This window comes from Narcine bancroftii, unplaced genomic scaffold (genome assembly GCF_036971445.1).
Source record: "Narcine bancroftii isolate sNarBan1 unplaced genomic scaffold, sNarBan1.hap1 Scaffold_114, whole genome shotgun sequence".
NCBI classification, from domain to species: domain Eukaryota; kingdom Metazoa; phylum Chordata; class Chondrichthyes; order Torpediniformes; family Narcinidae; genus Narcine; species Narcine bancroftii.
In genome coordinates, this window is record NW_027211849.1 from 797,717 (window position 1) to 821,421 (window position 23,705).

The 23,705-nt window shown below is 45.4% G+C and overlaps 1 long non-coding RNA gene across 1 annotated transcript in view; it reads left to right on the top strand.

Annotated features, from left to right (window-relative positions):
• The first annotated feature begins 17,079 nt into the window (after window positions 1–17,079).
• The window catches only part of LOC138750311 (uncharacterized), a 28,593-nt gene continuing 21,967 nt past the window's right edge, over window positions 17,080–23,705 (top strand). The window contains exons 1-2 of the long non-coding RNA XR_011349250.1: window positions 17,080–17,561; window positions 19,869–19,964. This is a non-coding gene — a long non-coding RNA (uncharacterized lncRNA). The remainder of the gene's footprint in view (window positions 17,562–19,868; window positions 19,965–23,705) is intronic.

Below are 23,705 nucleotides of genomic sequence, written 5' to 3' on the forward strand. Positions count from 1 at the left end.
GTTGGATAAGATGATGGTGAGGGAAAAATTAGAGTATTGTGTGCAGTTCTGGTCACCTAGCTACAGGATGGGTATTAGTAAGATTGAAAGAGTGCAGAGAAGATTTACTAGGAAGCTGCCAGATCTTCAGGAGTTGAGCTACAGGGAAAGGTTGAACATGCTGGGACTTTATTCCTTGGAGTGTCGAAAAATGATTAAGAGATTGCTTAAAGTGGAATATGAATGGGAACAAAGGCTGAGAAAGACTGCCGTTGACCCAATTGTGAAGGAAAAATTTTGCTTGAGAAAAGTTGTCATTGGTCCATTTCCTCTAGAGTTATGAAACCACACACAGAATAAGTCAATGACGTACAATTAAAACAGTGGTTTTCAAACTTTTTCTTTCCAATCACATTCCACCTTAAGTAATTCCTTACTAACAGAGCTCTTCTGGCACAAGGATTCAGTGAAATATGATCCAGGGGGTGGGGGTGTGGAGGAGGAGTTTGAAAATCACTGCTCGAGATGAAAATGATTCTCCATCTCCGTTTTAAGCAGACATCCTTTTATTCTGAGGTTGTGCCCACTGGTCCTTCACTCTCCCAGTACTGGCAAAATTCTCTCTATCCAGCCCTTTCACTATTCATCAGATTTCAATGAGGTCCTGCCTCATCCTTCTAAACTCGGGCGAGTACAGGCCCAGAACCATCAAATTATTCCTCTCATCCCCAGGGTCATTCTTGTAAACCACCTCTGGACCATCACATCCTCTCTTAGAAATGGGGCCTAAAATTGCACACAACACTTACGAGATCAGGACAACCAAAAGGTGGTCACGTGAGGGAAGACAGCTGCAGGGCTACCTAGAGTTCATGGATTGGATGGTGTTCAAGGAGTCAGCCGAGGGGAGGTTGGGGGGGGGGGGGTCGTGGAAAGATGGCATCGGAAAATGACATGAGAAGACACCTCTCCCTGACTGAACTATTCAATACTCGAACTGTAGTGAATGTTTTGACTTTATCAATGCTTTGAACATTAATTTACTACTGTAGGATTCTGGAAATGAAGAAAGGAAAACAGCAGTGTTGGGCACTGACAGTTGCCCTAATAATCAAAAAGACAAAGACTAAGGGGAGCAATAGGCTTTCTTACACACAAGACTGCAGGCCGGCGTGCAAGCTAGGTAAGTGAAGGGATGGAAGAGGTGGCTCGACCTTTATGGCCTGGGTCACAGGGGAGGAGTCCAGGGAGGAGTCTCGGAGAGGATATCATCAGGAGGGTGGGCCAGCCCATGCCTATACTGGTCAGTTCATACAATACCATTTCATTACTAGCAACTTAGAAAAAAACCTAGGTTTTCAACCTGTGAAAAGTGCAGAAGAAGCAAGGCCGACCTTCCAGAAGGAACCTCAGGAGCAGTTAGAGATAGATCCAAATCCTCAATGTGGAACCCAAGAGAAGCTGGAAGAAACGTCTGCATCCTCTGCGCCTCCAGAGACGCAAGATATCGCCAAGATCTTTGGCCTGGGGGTGGGCCAGGAGAGTGAGCGTGGAATCCGACCCAAGCCTGGCTTGACTAAGGAGAGCAGGGGGGTGGGTGCCCGAATGTGAGCGCGAGTTCGCGGGAAGGCGACTGACTGTATGCAGCGGCCCATCTGTAGATGCTCCTCTGGTGCTATTGAGCTTCTCAGCATGGATGGATGTTCTCACATGCACGAAATCCGCAATAGGGCAGCCAGGTATGAGGTGGAGGAGGACAACTCAGAAATTCGAGAAGAAGAAGAGCAAGAATGACTATTTGCTGCAGTTGGACTTACTGAAGGAAGGCCTTAGGCTTTAAGAACATCTCCATCTCCAATGAAAGCTGTTGTTTAACCACAGACACCTTCCCCAGTCTTTAAAGCCCATGCAACAGGGATGGAAGTCAACTTCATGTCTACAGAACTGATCCAACCAAATGAAAAGATGATGTCTTCTATGACCTAATATTTTGAAACTTTAAATGATCAATTTGCTGGTATAAAGGAAATAATGGCTGGTATGTGTGAATAAATTACATTTATTCTAGTTGATATTAATAAGAGTTTAACAGCAGTGGACACTGGACAAGATCAATTTAAGAAGATCGAAGACATTTTTATTGACCGTAAGGACCGTGGGGACCATTATGCGGAGAGAATGGATCATATTGAGGAGTTGTTTACAGGCTAGGATGTCCAGAAGAGAGATTTGTTAAAAAACATTGATTCGTTAGAAAATCAAAGTTGTCGAATTAATATTAAGATAGTTGATCTGCCGGAAGATATTGATGGTTCAGATCCTGTAAAATTATTTCTGGAAATGGATTCCAGAGATGTTGGGAGTCGAGACTTTTTCGATAGGGCTCATAGGGTGTGAAGGAGAAAACCTTTTCTGGGTCAAATGTCAAGAGCAGTTCTTTTAAAATATTTGTGATATCAGGATAGAGAAATTATATTGCGGCTTGCAGTTCAGAAAGCTCGCCTTGATCAAAGCCCAATGATGGTTCAAGGCAATAGGGTTTTATTTTATGCTGATTTAAGTCAGGAGATTATTAAGTGATGGAAAGAGTTTAATCTGGTCAAAGCAGTGCTGTGGAAGAAAGGGTATAAGTTTACTTTTCGGTATCCGACGATATTTAAGGTGAATTATGGGCCAGATCAGTCTCAATGTTTTGAGAGTCCTTATGGTGCATTATCTTTTGCAAATTCCTTCCCAGATTTGAAGGAATTGATTGGGAAAATGCCCGAGGTTAAAATTGGGAAGGGAACAGGGAAAAGAATTGGAATCAGAATCGGTGAGGATGTTGAAGATGAAGCTCAAGCTCAATGTGGGTGTTACCATTGGGATGTTTTAATGTTCGGTTGGGGGGTGGTGATTGACTCTGCTACTTCTAAAGCCATCTGTCACTTGTGGTATTAACTGCAGCTGGTCCACAGAGGGGGGTCCGACTTTTGTAGTTGTAGATTTTTACATTTTTTACAGGGGTTTCTTATTGTTTGAAAGGGGGGGAGGGTTAGGTTTTTTAAAATATGTAATTGCTCTGTGAAGTGCCAATCTCAAGAGGAAATTAAGTTATGGCTCATTTCAATTTTGTGACCTTCAATGTTAAAGGACTTAATAATCCGATGAAAAGGAAGGGAATATTGGCATATATAAAGAAAATGAAGGTTGATGTTGCCTTTTAGCAAGAAACTCATTTGTCTGAGAAAGAACATATGAAATTGATGAGAGATTGGGTAGGACATGTTTTTGCATCTTCATTTAATTCGAAAGCTAGAGGTGAGTTACTTCTTTGGTTCATAAGAAGTTACCGTTTCAGTTGGAATCATTCTCTGCCACATTGGGTCGAGAGCTGTTGGTGAATTGTAAAATTTTTGCTGAAGCATGGACTTTGATGAATGTTTATCCACCCAATTAAAATAATGAAGATGTTATTTGTGAATTTTTTTGAATCTGGGTCAAGATAATGTAAATATTTTGGTTTGTGGGGAATTTAATTGTGTGTTGGATAAATTTCCAAAAACTGTACAAAGAACCAAAATGGCTAAATGGATGTTAGACTCAATGAAAGATTTGAATTTGGTGGAAATGTGGAGGAAGTTCATTCTGACAGAAAAAAGACTTTTCTTTTTATTCACCCAGACATTATCCTTTTTTGAGAATCGACTTTTGCTTAACATCAGCACAATTACAGGGTAGATTTATACATGCAGAGTATATGAGTAGGATTTTATTGGATCATTCCTCATTGTTAAGTAGAAGTACACAATCCTTTTTCCAGACATCTAAAATCCGGAAAGCTCCAAACATCAGCAAGTGGGAGAGAGATGGCAGCGTGAGTCAGGCAGGTGAGGAGTGGAGCAAAAATATCAGTGTGACTGGAAGGGAGTGGGGGTGGATACAGCAGCATAATTTGGGTGGGCTTAAATCTGGCTTTCCTAAATCCAAAAAAATCTGAAATTCAGAACACAGTGACCCCCCCTCCCCAAAGGGATCTGGATAAAGGATTGTGCACCTGCACATGTTCTGGTTTGCATAATGTAGAGACCCCTTATCGGTGAAGGTTTAATGGGATGTTTTTGAAGCAACCAAAGTTTCTAAGTTAAATCAAAGACCATATTCAATCTTATTTGCCAATTAATACATATTTAGTACAAAGTAAATTTGTTTTGTGGGATGCTTCAAAAGCTTATTTAAGAGGTCTGATAATCAATTATTCTGCAAGAATTTAGATGCAGCATTTGGCAGAGAGGCAAAATTTGGAGAAGGAAATAACAATTTGAGAGAAGGAATTCCAACGAAATTCGACTGTGGATAAAAAGACTTTTTTGATTCAGTTGAAACTGTTATAATATAATGCAAACATATAAATATGAAAAATTAATACAATGATCTAAATAGAATTACTATGAGTAAGGAGAAAGAGTGCATAAAGTTTTGCTTGGCAATTAGAGACTGAACAGGCATCAAGGACAATAAATGCGATAAGAAATAATATAAGAGTTACTTTTAAACCTCAGGAAATGAATGATGAATTTCACTCATTTTACCAGAATTTATATCCTTTTGATCCTTTGTTTTGTTCTCTGCACTTTTCTTGGAGCTGTCTGAGGGCAAAGACCATGTCAGTGGTTCCTCTGTTTGCGCGAAAGCCGCACTGTGATTCTGGGAGAATATTCTCAGCGACACTAGGTATTATTCTATTTAGTAGAATCCTAGCGAAGATTTTGCCTGCAATGGAGAGCAACGTGATTCCCCTGTAGTTTGAGCAGTCTGATTTCTCGCCTTTGTTTTTGTACAGGGTGATGATGGTGGCATCACGAAGATCCTGAGGCAGTTTACCTTGGTCCCAACAAAGCTTGAAAAACTCATGCAGTTTGGCATGCAGAGTTTTGCCGCCAGCCTTCCAGACTTCTGGGGGGATTCCATCCATACCTGCTGCTTTGCCACTTTTCAGTTGTTCGATTGCCTTATATGTCTCATCCAGGGTGGGAACCTCATCCAGCTCTAGCCTTAGGGGCTGTTGAGGGAGCTGGAGCAGGGCGGAATCTTGGACTGAGCGGTTGGCACTGAAAAGAGATTGGAAGTGTTCTGACCATCGGTTGAGGATGGAGATCTTGTTGCTGAGGAGGACTTTGCTGTCTGAGCTGCGCAGCGGGCTTTGGACTTGGGGTGAGGGGCCGTACACAGCCTTTAGAGCCTCGTAGAAACCCCTGAAGTCGCCAATGTCCACGCTGAGCTGTGTTCGTTTGGCGAGGCTAGTCCACCACTCATTTTGGATCACCCGGAGTTTGCGCTGAAGATGGCTGCATGCGCGACGGAAGGCTTGTTTCTTCTCTGGACAGGACGGCTTTGTAAGGTGAGCCTGGTGGGCAGCTCGCTTCTTTGCCAGCAGCTCCTGGATTTCCTGGCTGTTTTCGTCAAACCAGTCCTTGTTTTTCCTGGAGGAGAAGCCCAGTACCTCTTCAGTGGATTGCAGTATGGTAGTCTTCAACTGATCCCAGAGGGTTTCAGGGGACGGGTCCGTGAGGCGGGTTGCAACGTCGAGCTTTGCTTTGAGGTTTGCCTGGAAGTTTCCTCTCACTTCGTTGACCTCACCAAAGCCTTCGACACCGTGAGCAGGAAAGGGCTTTGGCAAATACTAGAGCGCATCGGATGTCCCCCAAAGTTCCTCAACATGATTATCCAACTGCACGAAAATCAACAAGGTCGGGTCAGATACAGCAATGAGCTCTCTGAACCCTTCTCCATTAACAATGGCGTGAAGCAAGGCTGTGTTCTCGCACCAACCCTCTTTTCAATCTTCTTCAGCATGATGCTGAACCAAGCCATGAAAGACCCCAACAATGAAGACGCTGTTTACATCCGGTACCGCACGGATGGCAGTCTCTTCAATCTGAGGCGCCTGCAAGCTCACACCAAGACACAAGAGAAACTTGTCCGTGAACTACTCTTTGCAGATGATGCCGCTTTAGTTGCCCATTCAGAGCCAGCTCTTCAGCGCTTGACGTCCTGCTTTGCGGAAACTGCCAAAATGTTTGGCCTGGAAGTCAGCCTGAAGAAAACTGAGGTCCTCCATCAGCCAGCTCCCCACCATGACTACCAGCCCCCCCACATCTCCATCGGGCACACAAAACTCAAAACGGTCAACCAGTTTACCTATCTCGGCTGCACCATTTCATCAGATGCAAGGATCGACAATGAGATAGACAACAGACTCGCCAAGGCAAATAGCGCCTTTGGAAGACTACACAAAAGAGTCTGGAAAAACAACCAACTGAAAAATCTCACAAAGATAAGCGTATACAGAGCCGTTGTCATACCCACACTCCTGTTCGGCTCCGAATCATGGGTCCTCTACCGGCACCACCTACGGCTCCTAGAACGCTTCCACCAGCGTTGTCTCCACTCCATCCTCAACATCCATTGGAGCGCTTACACCCCTAACGTCGAAGTACTCGAGATGGCAGAGGTCGACAGCATCGAGTCCACGCTGCTGAAGATCCAGCTGCGCTGGATGGGTCACATCTCCAGAATGGAGGACCATCGCCTTCCCAAGATCGTATTATATGGCGAGCTCTCCACTGGCCACCGTGACAGAGGTGCACCAAAGAAAAGGTACAAGGACTGCCTAAAGAAATCTCTTGGTGCCTGCCACATTGACCACCGCCAGTGGGCTGATAATGCCTCAAACCGTGCATCTTGGCGCCTCACAGTTTGGCGGGCAGCAACCTCCTTTGAAACACTATGGATGGTGCCATAAGACCTGGAAAGGACCATCGTAAATGGGCTAAAGTGGTTTACGAACAACATCATGTCAAAGAAACACACGAGTACAGTGTTGTAAATCATTTGGCACATCCACTGCAGATGATGCTGCCACATAGGAGAACATCAGAGTAATCTCATTTTTCGAAGAAAATTAAGATAACTGACCTGTTCATGAGCACTGTGTCTGGACTCAGATTCACAAACTCACCTGGCAAAGTTAGCATACAGTCATAGACTAGCTCTACCACTAAAAATCCATGATTTGCCCCAAGAGCTGTAGTCACACAAAGGAGAACCATGGGCAAACGTTCGCTCCATGTCGATGATTTGCCACCTGCTGTCAATGGTGCTTTCGATCGTCAAGGAAAATGCTCAAAGAAGCTGTTGGCCCTGAAATGCTTAGCCATAATTTAGGTAGTGCCCAGAGGATCAGTGAGAGCTCAGACCAATGCTGACTCGAACTGAGACCCTCGATCTGTTGTAATAGTGCCCAGAACACCAAATGATGGAATCCAATGATCCACCAAAGTCCCATCAATTGTCTCTGCAGAGATGCCGATGATAGGAATTTCATCCTTCCACCTGGTAGTCCTGTCCTCACACGTGAGCAGAAAAGTACATTGCCGAGATGGCAGAAGTGGACCTTTCAAGCCACAAGGTGCACGTGATGAAAATGGGAATCCAAAACAACAAAATCCCCCAGCTTGAATTTCATGTGCCTGGAGACTTTAGGGCATTGACCCAGCAAGCAAGTCCTTGCCCATAATCCAACATTCTGTTTTAAACGAACCCAGGTAAGATGTTCCTTAACCAGTTTGATTGATGCTCTTCCACCAGGAAGAGATAGATTGTGAAGGGAAAATCTCCTGCCTCATAGCTGCCCACACAAATAGCCTAGTCCTTCCTGTTGGGGGAAAAAAATCAGACCAACATTTCAGCCGATTCATCCAGGGTCACATCTTGAAGATGGAGACCAGAGTTGATCTGCTTACACCGGATGAAATCGGGATCAGTGCACCGTACATGAGCCATGGCATTGAAATTGATGTCAGTAGTTGTATGAAATGTCGCACCTGGATTGGGCACCAATTCGCTTTCTCTCAGATGTCACATGTGTCCGATGAAAATTGAAGGATGAAGTGCAAGTGCTGAATCTCCCTTGGCAAGTAGAGATACAGTATGCATAAGAGGCTGGTGGTCTGTACAAATGGTCAAAGGATGACCTTCCAATAAAAAAGCTGAAATATTGGATTGGAAATTGGGATTCATGAGGGAATTACAAAGAAACATTTCCAAATTGTATCTTCTACTTCAAGAGGAATCTCCAAATCCAGACTTGAATAAATCAAAAGAAAGATGGGAATTGGATTTGGGAACTGAAATTGACTCTTTTTGCTGGTCTGACATTTGTTGGGACAGTAATTAATGTTTTTGATAGATTAGTTAATAATAACTTATTCATCAATTATATTTAATGGCACATCAATTAATTTATTCCTAATTTTTCAAATTCATGTTTTAGATCTGAATCCCATCTTAAAATTGATTGTGGGGAAATGCAAAATTGTATTTCCTTAGCAAAGGTGACTTATAATATTAGAACTGGGTATGATATCTACTTCAAAATATGGAAACCATATTTAGATATGGGTTTGGATATCTAATGTATTCACATCTCCACCCCACCACCACTTTTCTTTCATCTTAATGGTTGAACCTTATCATGTTGGTTTAATTCTACTATTTTATTAATATCCTGCCTTTCCTTTTGGGAGGGAATAGTAATCACAGGAGCTTTGCACCTAGGTCTGTATTTTTTTCTTTTATACTTTTTTTCTCTTCTGACTTTTATGTACAGTACAACATTTATTTTTTTATTCTATTTTGATCATTGAACGTATCATTTGGATACGATTCTATTATTATATTGAACTGTATAGAAAACTGTAAATATATATTTTTTAAAACAGAAATGTTTCACTGCGAGATAGATAGCTAAGAGTTCTTGCCCAAATGTACAATACTTTGCCTGAACCGGTGACCGCTTGGCTGAAAAAAAACACCAAAGGTTCCAATTGCCCACAGACTAGCTGTTCGAACACTGCTCCCACAGCACTGACAGATGCATCTGTTATAAGAGAGCAAGGCCTTAGGCATTTGATGTACAAGCTTAGTGACATTTGCAAGAAAAGTGTTCACATCATGGAAAGCATACACAAAGTTAAGGTCTTTTTGAAGCAGACATCACATCCTTTGAGTCGTTCAGCAAGAGGTAATAGAGATGCTGTGGCATTCACCAGGGAACAGCGATAAAAATTCCTCATACCTAAAAACCATCACAACTGGCCAACCTTAATGGGGGGTTGAAATTCTCAAAATTCACGCACTTCTCATTCATCAGCCAAAATACCATGTTGCATAACTCTCGGTCCCAAAAATACAAGATCAGAAGCTCCAGAAACACTTTCCTGGGATTGATCACGATGCCACATTCCTCAAGCCTCGGAAACAATGAGATAAGGTGGCTCTTGAGCTCCTCTTCATCCACACTTACAACCAGAATCTCCTCGATCAACACAAGCACCAAACAAACCCAAGGCCAGTGAGTTCGTGGTCCATGAACCACTGGAATGTCTGAGCTGCATTCCATAGACCGAATGGTATTCTCAGAAACTCAAACATGCCGAACGGGACCATCACTGCTGTCTTCGTGACATCCGAAGACTCATATGGAATCTAATAGTAAGCATGTACTAGATCTATTTTGACAAATGCATATTTGCCGCGGAGATTTGCTGAGAATTCTTGTAAATTTGGAATATTGTATCAGTCAGGCACGGTGGAATTGTTCAGGGGACAATCATCTCTGCAAGGCCACCAATCCCTAGTTTTTTTCAGAACCATATGCAACCGTGAAGCCCAGCAGCTGTCAGATCTGTGGACGACACCCAACTCTTGCCAATCCAATCTTGCGATTTTAAGATAATCTGGGGGCATTACGACCTGCGTCTCAGACCCTGCCTTTATATGGTGGCTTATTGCATGTCTGTACACCGTTACGATGGGGTCACGAGGCGAGGAAAACACTTGCGCAAGGCTTGGAAAGGGCAGGAATCAGGTTGAAGGCTTGTCAGGCAGCAGATGGCATTGGAAGGACAACAAATGCAGCTCAGTTGCATTCAAGAGCTGCAGTCCACACAACAACGTTTTTTCAAATACATCACGGAAAAATGTGACAAGAAATCCACTCCCAAAATGGAATTTTCCACATTTACAACTGAAAAACGACCCAAAAAGATTGCAAGACAGAAATGAAGCACGAGTAACCTGTGGCCATGTTTGAAAAAGAGAATCATTTGTAGCTGAAAGAACACATGACATATTAGAAAGACTATGTTCCTCAGGGATTGGAGGGACCAGCACTGATCCAAAATGACAGATAATTTTGGAGTTTTACATTGAGATGGCAAACAAATAACCTACTCCAACAATTGCCTCAAATTGTTTCCATTTTTCTCAGTTGCCTTCGATAATCACTCTCAAATGAGAACAAGATCCCAAGACAAAAGAACAGAACCAGGCCACCAGGCCCATCGAATCTGCTCCGTAAATACACACTGAGCTACTCTACACTCCTTCCAATTTCCAGCCTTTTCCGCATATCCCTTCATGCCCTCACTAACGAGATACATGTCTATTTCTTGTTTAAATACTCCCAGTGATCTGGCATCCACTGCTGTATGAGGCAATAAGTTCCACAGCTCCATGACACTCTGGCGAAAGAAGTTCTTCCCAATCTCTGTTTTGGATGGATAACCTCTAATTTTCTTGTCCTCGACTCACCCACCAAGGGAAACATCTTACCCGCATCCACCCTATCTAAACCTTTCAAAATACAAAATGTCTCCATGAGCTTTCTTTTTTAATTTCCGATACCCCAATGAATACAATCCAAGAGCTGTCAAACACTCCTCGTACATTATATTTTGTATTCTGGGAATCATCCTCATCATTCTCCTCTGAACCCTCTCCAACAACATCACATCCTTTCTCAGATAGGGGGCCCAAAACTGCACCCAGTACTCAAAAGGAGGTCTCACCAGTGCCCCATAGAGCCTCATTAACATCTCTTTTCCTTTGTACACTATTCATCTTGAAATGAATGCCAACATAGCATTCGCTTTCTTCATTACCAATTTCACCTGGTCATTAACTTTTAGTTTTCCTTGCACAAGGACACCCAGGTCCCTTTGCACATCCAAGGTCTGAATTTTCATCCCATCCAAATAGTATGCTTCCTGTTTATTTCCTCTGCCAAAATGTACAACTGTACATTTCTCGGTGTTAAATCTCATCTGCCATCATTTTGCCCAGTTTCCTAATCTGTCAATATCCTTCTGCAACTTTACGGTTTCTACATTTCCTACGCTGTCCCCTATCTTAGTGACCTCCGCAAATTTGGCCACAAAACCATTTAAACCACAATTCAAATCATTAATTTATCTTTCCTTGGAATACATCTATCCTGCATTCCTTTCATTACTGCCACATGCCAATCCGGAATCGATCATGACTGAACCTGAACATGTTTATTGTGATAAACATCTTCTAATAAATGTTCTGGGTTTAATTTTTAAAAATCTGGTTGTGGTTCCTCTTCATCAACTGTTTGGAAGCTGAATTCACAAAATTTTCCAAATATTTTTTCAGCAATAATTCTGTGGTACAGAGGATTACTCATCTTTCCTAGAGGTTAAAATTTGCATTTTGATTTTCTTGTCTCAACTGAACATTGTACAAGGTGAAGGCTGATTAAAATGGATTCAGTAATGATGGCCTTTAACTTTGCATTATTGCTGTGGCTACACAGCTTGAATGATAAACTGGTGTTTCTACAGGGAATTAACTCATGGAAATGTTCTAAATACATTCATTGGAGATAGACCTCTGTGAAAAGTTTACTGCCCATCGGCAACAATCCTTGAAAAGAAATGAATCATCACCCAACAGAGCATAATCCAATCTGTCAGCACATGGTCCATACACATCACCCATTATTCCCTCTTGTTCATGTGCCCAACCAAATGCCTCTTAAATCGTGGTGATTTCACCACTATCCTGGCAACGTGGGCCAGACCCCCACCGCACTGTGCAAAAACCTGCCTCACTTCTCTCCTTTTCCCCTCTCATGTTCAATATAGGCATCGTAGTATTTTAACATCTCCCACAGGGGAGGGGGAAGAAGAAATCTACCTTCTCCAGGACTACAATAATTGGATAAATTTCAACCAGGTCATCATTCAGCTTCCAATGTTCCAGAGAAAACTATCCAAATTTGTCCAACCTCTCCTCAGAACCAATGCTCTATCCCAAGCAACCCCCTGATAAACTCATGCAGCAACTAGAAATGCAGAAAACACTTGAAATGTGGTCTAACCACGTTTATACTTCATGCCCTGCTCAATGAAGAATACTTTATTTAACACCCTACACTTTTGTTGCCACTTTCAAGGAGCTCGCGCTTGCACCCCAAGATCCCTCATTGCAACACTACTACAACTCTTCTCAAAGTGCAAGACACTTGTCCAGATTAAACTCCATCTGCCATTTCTCTGCCCACATTTATAAGTCATCTGGTTTGGAAGGGAAAATATGAGGGGAACTGAGTGGATCAACAGGACAGAGAGAAAACCTGGGGGGGTGTGGGCTGGTTACATGAACTTGGACAATTCCATATTCATACCATCGATTCACAAATTCAATAAGAGATGGTTCCTGTGTATTTGACCTCACCCAGACAATGGAGGAGGCAGAAGACAAAGGTCAGTGTGGGAATGGAATGGAACTTAAAACATCTTGTGACCATGAGCCAAGATGGCCATTGTGATCCAAGTGGAGGAGCTCAGCCAATCTGTCATTTACTCTGGATTGGTTTCCTGCCACAGAATGCAAGGACATGGTTGGAGGAGGTGATTGTGAAACATTACCCTGCATGAGAATCCCTGGATGGTGGTAACTGATGTAGATTGCAGGAGAAAATGCCCGAGGACTGGGAGGAATTAGGAATCTATAATTATTTGAAAGACCTTACTGCAAGATTCATCACCAACGAGTTGGAAAGCCGCTTCACACTATTCTCCCTTTCAGAAAGATTTAGTTAATAAAAAAAACAATCTTTCAGCACAGCCAGAGGCAAAAGGGCTCTTAATTTAGTCTTACAATCAACAGACTTTGAAGTTACCTACCGTAAATGACTCAAAATTCAATTCACTTCTGGTGGAAGTATGAGAGCCAGTGGCTTGCTAAATCAGATGAGCCTTATTCTGAGTTTCCATTTTGACTTTCACACCATCAAATGCAAGCCCCAGTTTTTTATCCCCAAGTATTTTCTATCATTACCCACTTTGCAACCACACCTACCTGAAATTGGAACAAACAACAGCTAATTTTAACATGTATAAATCATATACAAAATAATTTACCCACATTTTCACATCACTGTCGCCACCGAGTGATAACTTGTGCCCGTCAGGAACCTGGACCAGCCACTAAAGGGTGCTATTTACCTTAGTGTTACTGACTCTTTTCCAGTGTTACTTTCAGACATAATGACATAATCAACATGCACAATATTTCTTTTCTTACTGAGCAGAACTATCAGGCATTGTGTAAAAAAGAGAAAAGCTCGTCAACCAGGAGATACAAACATCTGACTGCAGTGTTGCTGTGCACATTTTCTACATTATTGAAGTCTCACAGTGATTACAACAGATATTCAAAGTCAAGCAATAACAGAAATAACAGAATATTACAGCACGGTACAAGCCCTTTGGCACACGATGTTGTGTTTATCTTGATATTTCTAGGAAAAAAATAATACCCTGTAGCAGCTACTGCGGTAGATGCTACTAAATAAAAGGCAAGCACATACAAAGGTAGTCAACTCAAGACTGGTTTATTGCAGACATACACAGACCTTTTATTCCCTGCCTGTCAATGAGAATATTAGTGAACACCTTCCGGTCCACAGGACCAGCAGGTTAAAGCTACGAGCCATTAGTGCCCCGTGCCTTAAGGCAGGGGCTTCATCTGATCCACTCACTGTACTTTGGTACCCAGCACTGTTTGCCCGTGACATGTCAGGTAAGTCTGTGAACTGATGGTGGTGGTTTGTAATACTGCGCTGTGCATCCGCTACAACCCTGTAATGGATAAATATATTTGAAGAATTTGGTAATATTTGGGATTTTGGTAAGATTTAGAGTAGGTTACATACATACACACACATACATTTTAAAACATCTTATTTGAAAGACTGAAGAAATATTGAAGATCTCTGGAGAATGTTATGCACATTCACAAGTAGTTGTTAATCGAACTGATGTCATAAAATGAATGACCATTGTTTGGAAATGGAGCCAGGATGGCTACAAGTACCTTTCTGCAGGCTGCTTACAGGAAAGTCACTCCTTGGTTTTGTTTATCTAACACTAGGTTAAGCAGAAGAAAGAACTCCTGTTGTTTGGAATAAGAGGAATGGAACTCTGTAGTAGCTTGCAGAAATAAGTTACCATCTGGAAAACCCTAACGGGGCAAAGTTCATCAGTGAGACATTGAGGTGACTAATGGTGGTACCTCAGTTGTGGAAATCCTGGAACAACACATCTCTCTCTAAAAACCCTACAAGAACTATCCTGAGCGGTAAACATTTACCTTTCGAGCACCGAATCCTGGTGAAATTTATACACATTCCATTCTGTGCACAGCGGAATTGCCTGCATCCAGAGAACTTGGAAGAAGGAGAAGTGAGATTGAACTGTGAACCAAATAACTTTTCTTAAATTTAAACACATTACAAATATGTGCACTTAGAATTAAAAAGGGGTTAATTTGGGTTTGTTAAGTATAGAGTTAGGTTAAAGTTTAATTCTATTTTCATGATTAAATTTGATTAAAAATAACTTCTGTTTTAAAAACCACTTGTCTTGGTGAATGTCTCTTGGTGCTGAGTTTTGGGATCCTTTGGGCTCTCAACAATATCTGCTTGGATAATGACATTGGGCCTGTTCAAAGTAGGAAATGGCTTCTACCAGCAGGAATTTCTATTTGATAAAAAAATATTGATAGGTGGCTGGCCACATACTTTTCCTAAAAATTAATACCCTCTCCCTCCCTAAACCACATTCAGCCCCGTGACATCTTTCTACGTTGCATTACTGGGACCAGCAAGGACCTGACCCATTTCCCATCTCTCCTTGCAATGCCAATATGGCAGCAGCCATTAAGAACTGACAAATCACATTTTAATTCAGCAAGCAACATGAAGGTTATCCTGACATCCTGCTTAAAAGGAAGGGTCAACAAACCTTTCTAATTTTGTCACTTCATTTTTATTTTGCTTCCCATGGGGCATGAGCAAAAACTGTCCTATCCATTGGCTCACCAAATTATGAGTAAAATCATGATCCCTGTTCATGAAAACCCATAACTTTCAATGTTACACAGATATACTAGGAAGAATTCTGTAATAAAAGTGAATAAAACTTTGAAAGAATTTCCCCCTTATCAACACTGATATTGTAGCGCACCAGGCAACTGGGCAAGCAAAAAAGGCCAAATCACTGCAACACTTGGACAGTCCAAGATGGCACAGAGTCCCCTTTACCACTGAGAAGGAGCCTGGGCCTTGCACCATGTGCAGGCTGAGATGCCCTTCACTTCCGCGTAGCGGCCAGCCAGCTGGAAGTCAGGGGTACGTCACCAGAAGTGGGTGGGCCAGTGAGCACACGTGGGGAATTTAAACCAGAAAAGCCAGTCTTTGTTTTACACTCACCTTGGTTGGATGTCTCTTTATTTGGTAGCGCTGCCGCAGCGGATGCTACAAATGGATAACTTCTTACTTGCTGCAACCAAATAGGTCTGCAAGATACACCAACCTAAATAGAAAACTTGACGAGAAATCCCAGAGATCATAAATTCAAAAGGATTGGTGAAATCTTTACTCTGTATTTTTAACACCAAAGTCCCTATTTTTTTAAGGCATTCGATCAAGTAACTGACAAACATTAAAACACATGGTACGTCAGGATCAGAAGGATTGGAGCATTATTGTTCAGGTGACACAACTTTAAAAAATAACATCTAACTTTATGAAGAATGTGATACTACAACAGGAAAAACGGATGGAATCAGACACATTCTATGAGCATTGGGAAGCAAAGAAAAATGGATTGGTTTTCCATCCCTTCCTCAGCGACCCAATGACCCCGACAGGTCCTCCCCGACCTGCGACCATAGTGTAGTCCAAAGGATCAATCAGACCCCACAATGGTCGCAAGTCGGCGTTTTGCCCCCGTGCGAGGAGCCCTGAAGTCTTGTAGGAGTTTATAAATAGTTATTATTTTAATTAAAGGAGTTTAGTCCAAAGGTCCCACAATGGTCGAGTCGGGGGGGAGGGTGGGTCCACGATGGTCGCAAGTCGGGGTATTGCCCCCGAGCGAGGAGACCTGAAGTCTTAGAGCCTATTTTTAAAATCAAATGATTTGACAAACGAGAACAGTCACAGGATTGACTTTGTGACTCAGGGTCCATTAGCTGGGGGCAGCCATCTTAATTTCTGTGCGCATGCGCCAGTGGTCAGTTGACACTTGCGAAAGGGTTCGCTTCGTCGCCCTCAATCGGCACATGCGTATCTGCAACATATGCGCGAACTAACCACGCATGCGCAAACCAGACTTGCCAATCACCTGCCCCCGCCCCTTCCCGCTGCAAGTAACCCCGCGGCCTCCAGCCTCGCCCTGTCGGCGGCATCAGGCCTCGCACCGACACCTCGGCTCCACCCAAACACCCCGCCGGTACCGGCCGCTCCCGGGTGGGGCCCGGTGGGCTGCGGGTCCCCAGCTTACCCTGGACCGCGCGGCTGTGGAAGGTTCCGGCGCCACCGCCAACTTACTCCCATTCGCTCCCGAGGCGACACGACGGACCCCGAGCAGACGACGCTGCCGCAAATGTCCCGCCTCCTCACAGCAAGAGCCAATCAACCCGCGAACCCGCCCATCAATCCAACCCGACTTCAGCGTCCAATCAAATAACGGCCTCACCGAATCAACCCGTTGCCTCGCGTCACTGAAGCAACCAATCAGCGAGCGAGCGAGCGAATACACAGGTGAACCCAATGAGCATCAGAAGACAAATCAAGCAGTCGAAGGATCAGAAGACCCTTCGGCCCTTCCACTTTTTACTAATCCAACAACAATCAAATCCTTGGGAAACACAGGATCACTTTGTCCTGGCTCCAGGATTCCTCTGATCTCAAGCAATACATTGTACCCCAACTGCAAGGGAGACTATTTATTCTCAATCTTTCCTTCATATTTATTACCGCTTCCAATTTAATGTCTGCTACTTTTTTCAAAGTATCTACATCTAAGTTCAATGTATATGATCCCTCTACGAGTGGGTACGGCAATAAACTCATCACAAGTCCATGGATCCCAATTTCAAATGCACCTTCAAAAGCGGAGAGAATTCCAAGGATATTACATTTTCATTGAAGACTATTCTTAAAGTCTAAGCAGCTGATCGGTTATTGGGAAATTGTGACACTTGGTGTTCGGCTCCTTTGCATTATCCTCTCTCGATCCGTGCTGCTGTGTCCTCTCATAATGTTGTAAGGTCATCTCCCTTTTTACCAACGACCAAGAGATCCACATTCAAACTTTCCTTCTATCCCCTGCTTAAAACACCCCAGAAACAAATCTGACGATCTTTGTGCACTTCTCATGCTTAAGGTAAGGAAACTGTACACGTGACTCCCGATGTAAGATGAGCAAGACCATTCGATGTGAAATTGGAGCGTGCGCGCTACTGTGATGGGTGGAAAGGCGGACACACGCCCAAAAAATCAAAGTCAAAGACTCCTTTATTACACTCGCAGCTCTGCTTCTATTTTCTCCCTGCTGCTGTCGACTGGAGTGATGTCACATCCATGCCGGCCTCCAATTGTTCGGTGTTCCCTTCTTTGCTGATTCCTGCCGTGCGCGTTGTCCCCTGGTATGAAAGTTGTTGGTCCCCGTGGACTCTGAACAGTTGCCACATTCGTTGGCCATCTTGTGTATAGGGTGGCATCCCAGTTAGCATGATGCCCCATCTCCCTAGAACCAGCGCTGTTCGCTGCTTTCGGTCGCCTATATCTGGGTCGTGGGGGCTGAATTTGCTAATATCCAGATGTGCTGGTTTGAGGTGGTCAATGGTGAAAGTCTCTTCCTTCGCACCGATATCCAGCACACTCACCATGATGTGTGGAATGAATGATACACACCCGTGAAGTCGAAGTCGAAGACTGGTTCATTGAACTGGCAGCTCTGCTTATATACTCTCCCGCTACTGATGACAGGTCTTTCGAGACGGCAAAGCCAGCCTTGGATTGGTGGGTGTTCTCGTCATTGCTCATTGCTTCCCACTGTGCGGGATGTCACCTGGGACGAAGATGATTGGTTGCCGCAGGATCTGTGTAGTCACCGCGTTCGTCATCCATCTTGTGTACTGGCTTTCGTCCTGCTGAGCAGGCCGCCTCAACCATATATTTTGGAAGAATATGGACCCCATATTTACAAAGGGTGGCTCTAACATTCCCTTTCTGCTTAAGGCCTCAGTTTTTGAAAAGGAACGTTAAAGTAATTGGTTCTCCTGTTGGGGGTCCCTTGTCCTCATTTTTCTTCTTTTTCTTTTAGCAAGGGGATGGAGGGCAGATGGGGTGGTTTAATGGGGGGGGGGTGGGATTTCTTTATTCTTTCTTTTAACTATGACAAGTGTATTTATATTTTATTTGTGTTATTATTAATTGTGTGGATTCTTTGTGGATTTTATTTATAAACAATATTTTTAAAAAATGATCAGAGGTCAATCCACAGGATGTAAAGTGGCCTAGAGCAACACTGGGGACACCCTCCTGCCCCCCACCACCCCAAATATCAATGTGATCCACTATGATCATTGACAAAATCATCGAGGACCCCTTCACCCGGCCAACAGCATCATCCAGCTATTCCCGTCGGGAAAGAGATCCAGGAATTTCAGAGCCAGTACCTCCAGGCCCAGGAACAGCCTCTTCCTCCAGGCAGGGAGAACGTGGAACGATTGATGAGCTGCTCATACAAATACTCCTCGACTCTGCTATTTATTCAACAATATTGAGTTATTTTTCTGGACGTGCTGCACATGTATCATTTGTCTGTTGCGTGAGGGCTTGGTTGTGTGTTTGCGTATGTTTATCCCAAGAACGCTGTTTCATCAGGTCGTTCTTGTGCTATCCAAGGGTAATAAATTTGATCTTGTACTCCGGAGCGGGTGCAGAATAGATTTTCTGGATCGGAGAATGTATCTCATGAAGCAAAGTTGACTGAGTAGGGCTTTTCTCTTCCCCTCCCCCCAACCCCGCAAAATAGACTTTATTTACAAATTATTTCCAAAGAGGAAGACCATTCATTCCAAGTCTTTTCTCCTCCTCCTGTTGTATCCAGATATTCCCTTCACTACACATTGCTGCATACGTCTCTGTTTACCTTCATTGCCACCACTTTGATACCATGTGGTTACTGCCCCCCTCTGCTGTTGGAGGAGTTCCCCTTGGTCTCAGCCTCTCAGTGCACGGTTATGGAAGGATTATGATCCATCCCCATAGTGCCTTCGTGTTGGCTATGCCAAGCCTCCGTGCATCCCTCAGCATGTACCCCTGCAGCCTGGAATGTGCCAGTCGGCAGCGGTCCCTCCCCGACATATCCGCTTGCTGAAAGACTGACAGGACACGTTTAACATAGAACATGAGAGCTCAGTACAAGCACTTCAGCACGCCATGTTGTGCCGACCAAAATAAAAATAAGTAACCCCTTCCTCCCTCATAACCCTCCATTTTTCTTTCATCCACGTGACTCAGAGCCTCTTAAATGCCCCTAAGGTTTCAGCCTTCACCACCACCCCAGTTCTAGGGCTCGTCCCATGTCCATGACCTTGTACACATACACTGCATTCCCTCCCCTTGTCACCCTCCTGCTCCCCCCACCCCGAGCCAGTAGTGAAGGTGGTTTCTGTCCCAACAGGTGTTGCGGACCTTATCCAGGGAGCAGATCCGGGAGATGAACCCAAACTGCAACGAATTCAGCTTCCCGCAGATGAAAGCACGTCCGTGGGCCAAGGTGAGTGACCCGAGGTGAACCAGAGCTCCAGGGGTGGTTTTGTCCTCTGGGTCCTTCCCTAATACTGTCCCCTGTCACCCACCTGGCCCTTCCCCAAAGCCCTCATCTCCCACCAGGCCTGTCCCCAAACCCCTCCCCCTGCTGAGATCATCCCCAAAATACTGTCATGCCTATCAACAAAGCCCCTATTCCCCACTGGGCCCATCCCCAATGCTCCACCCATTGCTCGGACCGTCTCCAGATCTCCTGTCTCCCACCAGGGCTTTCAACAAGCCCCTGTCCCACAACATGCCCAGCCAAAAGTCCCTGTCCCCGTCCCCCACGCCAATTCGCCTGTATCCAAAGGCCCAACATCAGGTCTGTCCTCCCACCAGACCAGTTCCCTCACTGGGACCCTCTCCAATCGATTACCCATCACAACTACCCCACCAAAGTTCTTTGACCTTCCCCTTCCCCCACCCACATGCCTTGGTATCTGAGATGCTCCTAGGACCCCTAGACAGTGGAGATGTGGGGAGGGCAGTGGTCCATCTCCTTCCCGTTGACAGTGTCCCATACCTTCACAAAGCTGGGGAATATCCTGACCCTTGGCACACAGATATCTCTCCCATCTGAGCCAGTCCTCTCTTTCTCTCTCTCTCCCCCCACCATCCTGGAGAATGTGGCCCAGTTCAGCTAGCTGCTACAGTACACACTGCCCTTCACCTCTTTACCAGGACTCCTGCTCCCACTTGTCCTTCAACGAGCAGTGTGCCCACAGCCAGGAGTTTCCCCCTCCTAGTTACCCTTGGCCCTGTGGGTGTGTGCGTGGGACATGACAAGGGTTTGTGGGTGGTGGAATTGGGGTAAGAAAGTTTGGGTGAGACCTGGGAAAGAGAACGGTGATCATCCGGCCGGTGTGAGGCATTGAAGACGGAGTCAATGGGCAGTCCCCTGCCGGGTCCATCCCCCAGCATGTCTATCTCCAAAACTGACCCCGCCAGGTCCATCCTCAATATCATCCTCTGCCGGGTCTATCCACAATCCCGTCCCCTGCTGGGTCCAAACCCAAAACCGTCCCCCGCTGAATCTGTCCCCAATACCGTCCCCCGCCGGGTCCATCCCCAATTCTGTGCACGCCGGGTCCATCCCCAAGTCTGTGCACGCCGGGTCCATCCAAAATCCCGTCTCCCTCCGAGTCCATCCCCAATCCCACCCCCCGCTGGGTCCATCCCCAATCTTGTCCCCCACTGGGTCCAACCCCAATACCGTCCCCCACCTGATCCATCCCAATAACATCCCCCAACGGATCCATTCCCAAACGCATACCCGCCGGGTCCATCAACATCCCATCTCCTGCTGAGTCCATCCCCAATGCCATTCTCAACTTGGTCTGTCACTAATTCTTTTGCCCAACAGGTCCTCCCACAAACCCACTGGTCTCTCCCCAAAGCCCCTGACCCCCACCAGGTCCATTTCCAAAGCCATTGTCCCCCACCGGCTGGTCCCCAAAGCTCCTGCCTCCCCATGGGATCTGTCCTGAAGCCCCAGCCCTCATGTCTGTCATGTCTGTCCTTCCACTGGACCGATCCTCTCGATCACCATTCAGAACTACGCCACCCCAATTCCCGAACCTCCCCCTTCCCCCACTGACAGGCCTTGGAACCTGAGCTGCTCCTGGGACCCCCAGATGGTGGAGATGTGGGGAGGGCAGTGGTCCAGTCTCCTTGCCGGTGGCAGTGTCCCAGACCTTCACCGAGCTGCGGAATTCCCTGACCCTTGGCACCGGGACATCTGTCCCATCTGAGCCAGTTCTCTTTCTCCCCCCACCCTGGAGGCTGCGACCCTGTGTAGCTGGCTTCTACAGTACACACTGCCCTTCACCTCTTGCCCCAGGACTCCTGCTCTCACTTGTCCTTCGACAAGCTTTGTGACTACAGGCTGGACCTTCCCCCACCTTGCTACCCTTGGCCCTGTGGGCGAGTGGGTGGGCCATGACGAGGGGGTTGTAGGTGGTGGAATTGGGTAAGAAAATTTGGGTGAGAGCCAGGAGAGACTGGTGATCATCTGGCCAGGGAGAGGCATTAGGGACAGAGTCACTGGGCAGGGGTCAGAGTCTCAGGGAAACAAGGGCACTGGAATTGGAAGCAATCACAGCTAATGGAAAGTAGGAGGAAGAACCCTGGGAATAATTGAGAGTGGCGAGGTTAGTGCCGCGGTTAGAAAAACGCTGATAAGGGGCCAGCGAGCCGGGTTCAAATTTGACACTGTCTCTGGGGAGTTGTACATTCTTCCTGTGTCTGCGTGCATTTCCACAAGTTGCTCCTGGTCCTTCCACCATTTAAAACGTACCGGGGTTTGTAGGTCATTGATGTAATTGAGTGGTTGTGGCTCAGAGGCTGAAAGGGCCTGTTCCCGGGCTGCATGTGTCAATCTAAAATCTCCATCTAAAATGATAGTCCTGCCTGTCATGAATTATTTAAGGATTCAACTCAAAAGTGTGGACAAGATAGACAACTCCGAAACCATCCTTTTGGCCCTTCTTTTCTTATTGGCCAAGCTGCTTGCAAACAGTCCATATCCCTCTCATCCTTTTCATTCCACGGACCCATTCAACTCGCATTGCATTGTCAATCTCACGGCCTGTTGGAAGAAGTTATTTCCCTGTCTGGCAGCCTGATTTTGTTCCTCCATATCTCCTTCCTGATGGTAGTGGGTCAAAGATGCCGTGTGCTGGATGTCTGCGGGTCTATTTACAGGCCCCATCCCTGGACAATCAGAGGCCCCTTGTCTCGAAGTCCCATCCGTGTGGCCCCTCACTCATCAATCCCTCGTCGGAACACAACTACCCCCTCCTTACCTACCTCTACCAGCCCTTAGTATCCTCATGACAGTTCCAGGCACCTGTTATGTTAACCCTTGATGACCTGCGCCAGCTCTAATTTGGACCCTGGCCTCACCTAAACCATTGGAATAACCTGCGCCTTCTACCATCGAGAGCCCGAGGGAATCTGCACCCTCAGCAGTGTCCTGCTGGTGCACCATCGAATGCCCTCCATCCCCTTCCACTGGTTCCCTGCTGTTATCAGGCTCCTGGATGGACCCCACCCTGGCAAAACTACCCATATTTTCACTGATCACTCTGTACCTCTACATTCCGTCCAGGGGTCAGGGTTGTGCTGTGGGACTGGTGGAGAATAAAACAACAATATCAGGAGACAGGGAGCAGTGTAGAGACCCCCAGATCTGTAAGATGGGGACAGTGCAGAGACCCCCAGCTCCAGGAGACAGGGAGCAGTGTAAAGACCCCCCAGTTCTGGGAGACCGGCTGAGTTGTACACAAGTCTGGAAGTGGCTGGACCAGGAAGTATACAAATCTATGTTCCAGGGTAAACTGGAACAAAAGCGAGGAATGCAGTTTGGTAAATCAGTCCGCTGTCCTCTTCACAGTCAGATCTGACTACCTGAAGGTGTTGGGGATCTGGCTTGGAGAGGCCAAGGCATGCAACAAAAAAATGGTCAGAGCCGATTGTAAAAGTCCACCAGAAATTGGGTCTGTGGGAATGACATTCCCTCTCAGTAATGGGGAAGAACCTGGTCATCAGGTGCAAGGTGCTCTCGGTACTGCTGCGTGTGATGCAGGCGTGGCCCATCCCACACACCTCTGCCCTGGCTATTACCAGAGCAGTTTCCCTCTTCATGTGGGGATCCAAAATGGATGGAGTGGGAAGGAGGTCCATGTACGTCGCCAGACTATGGTGT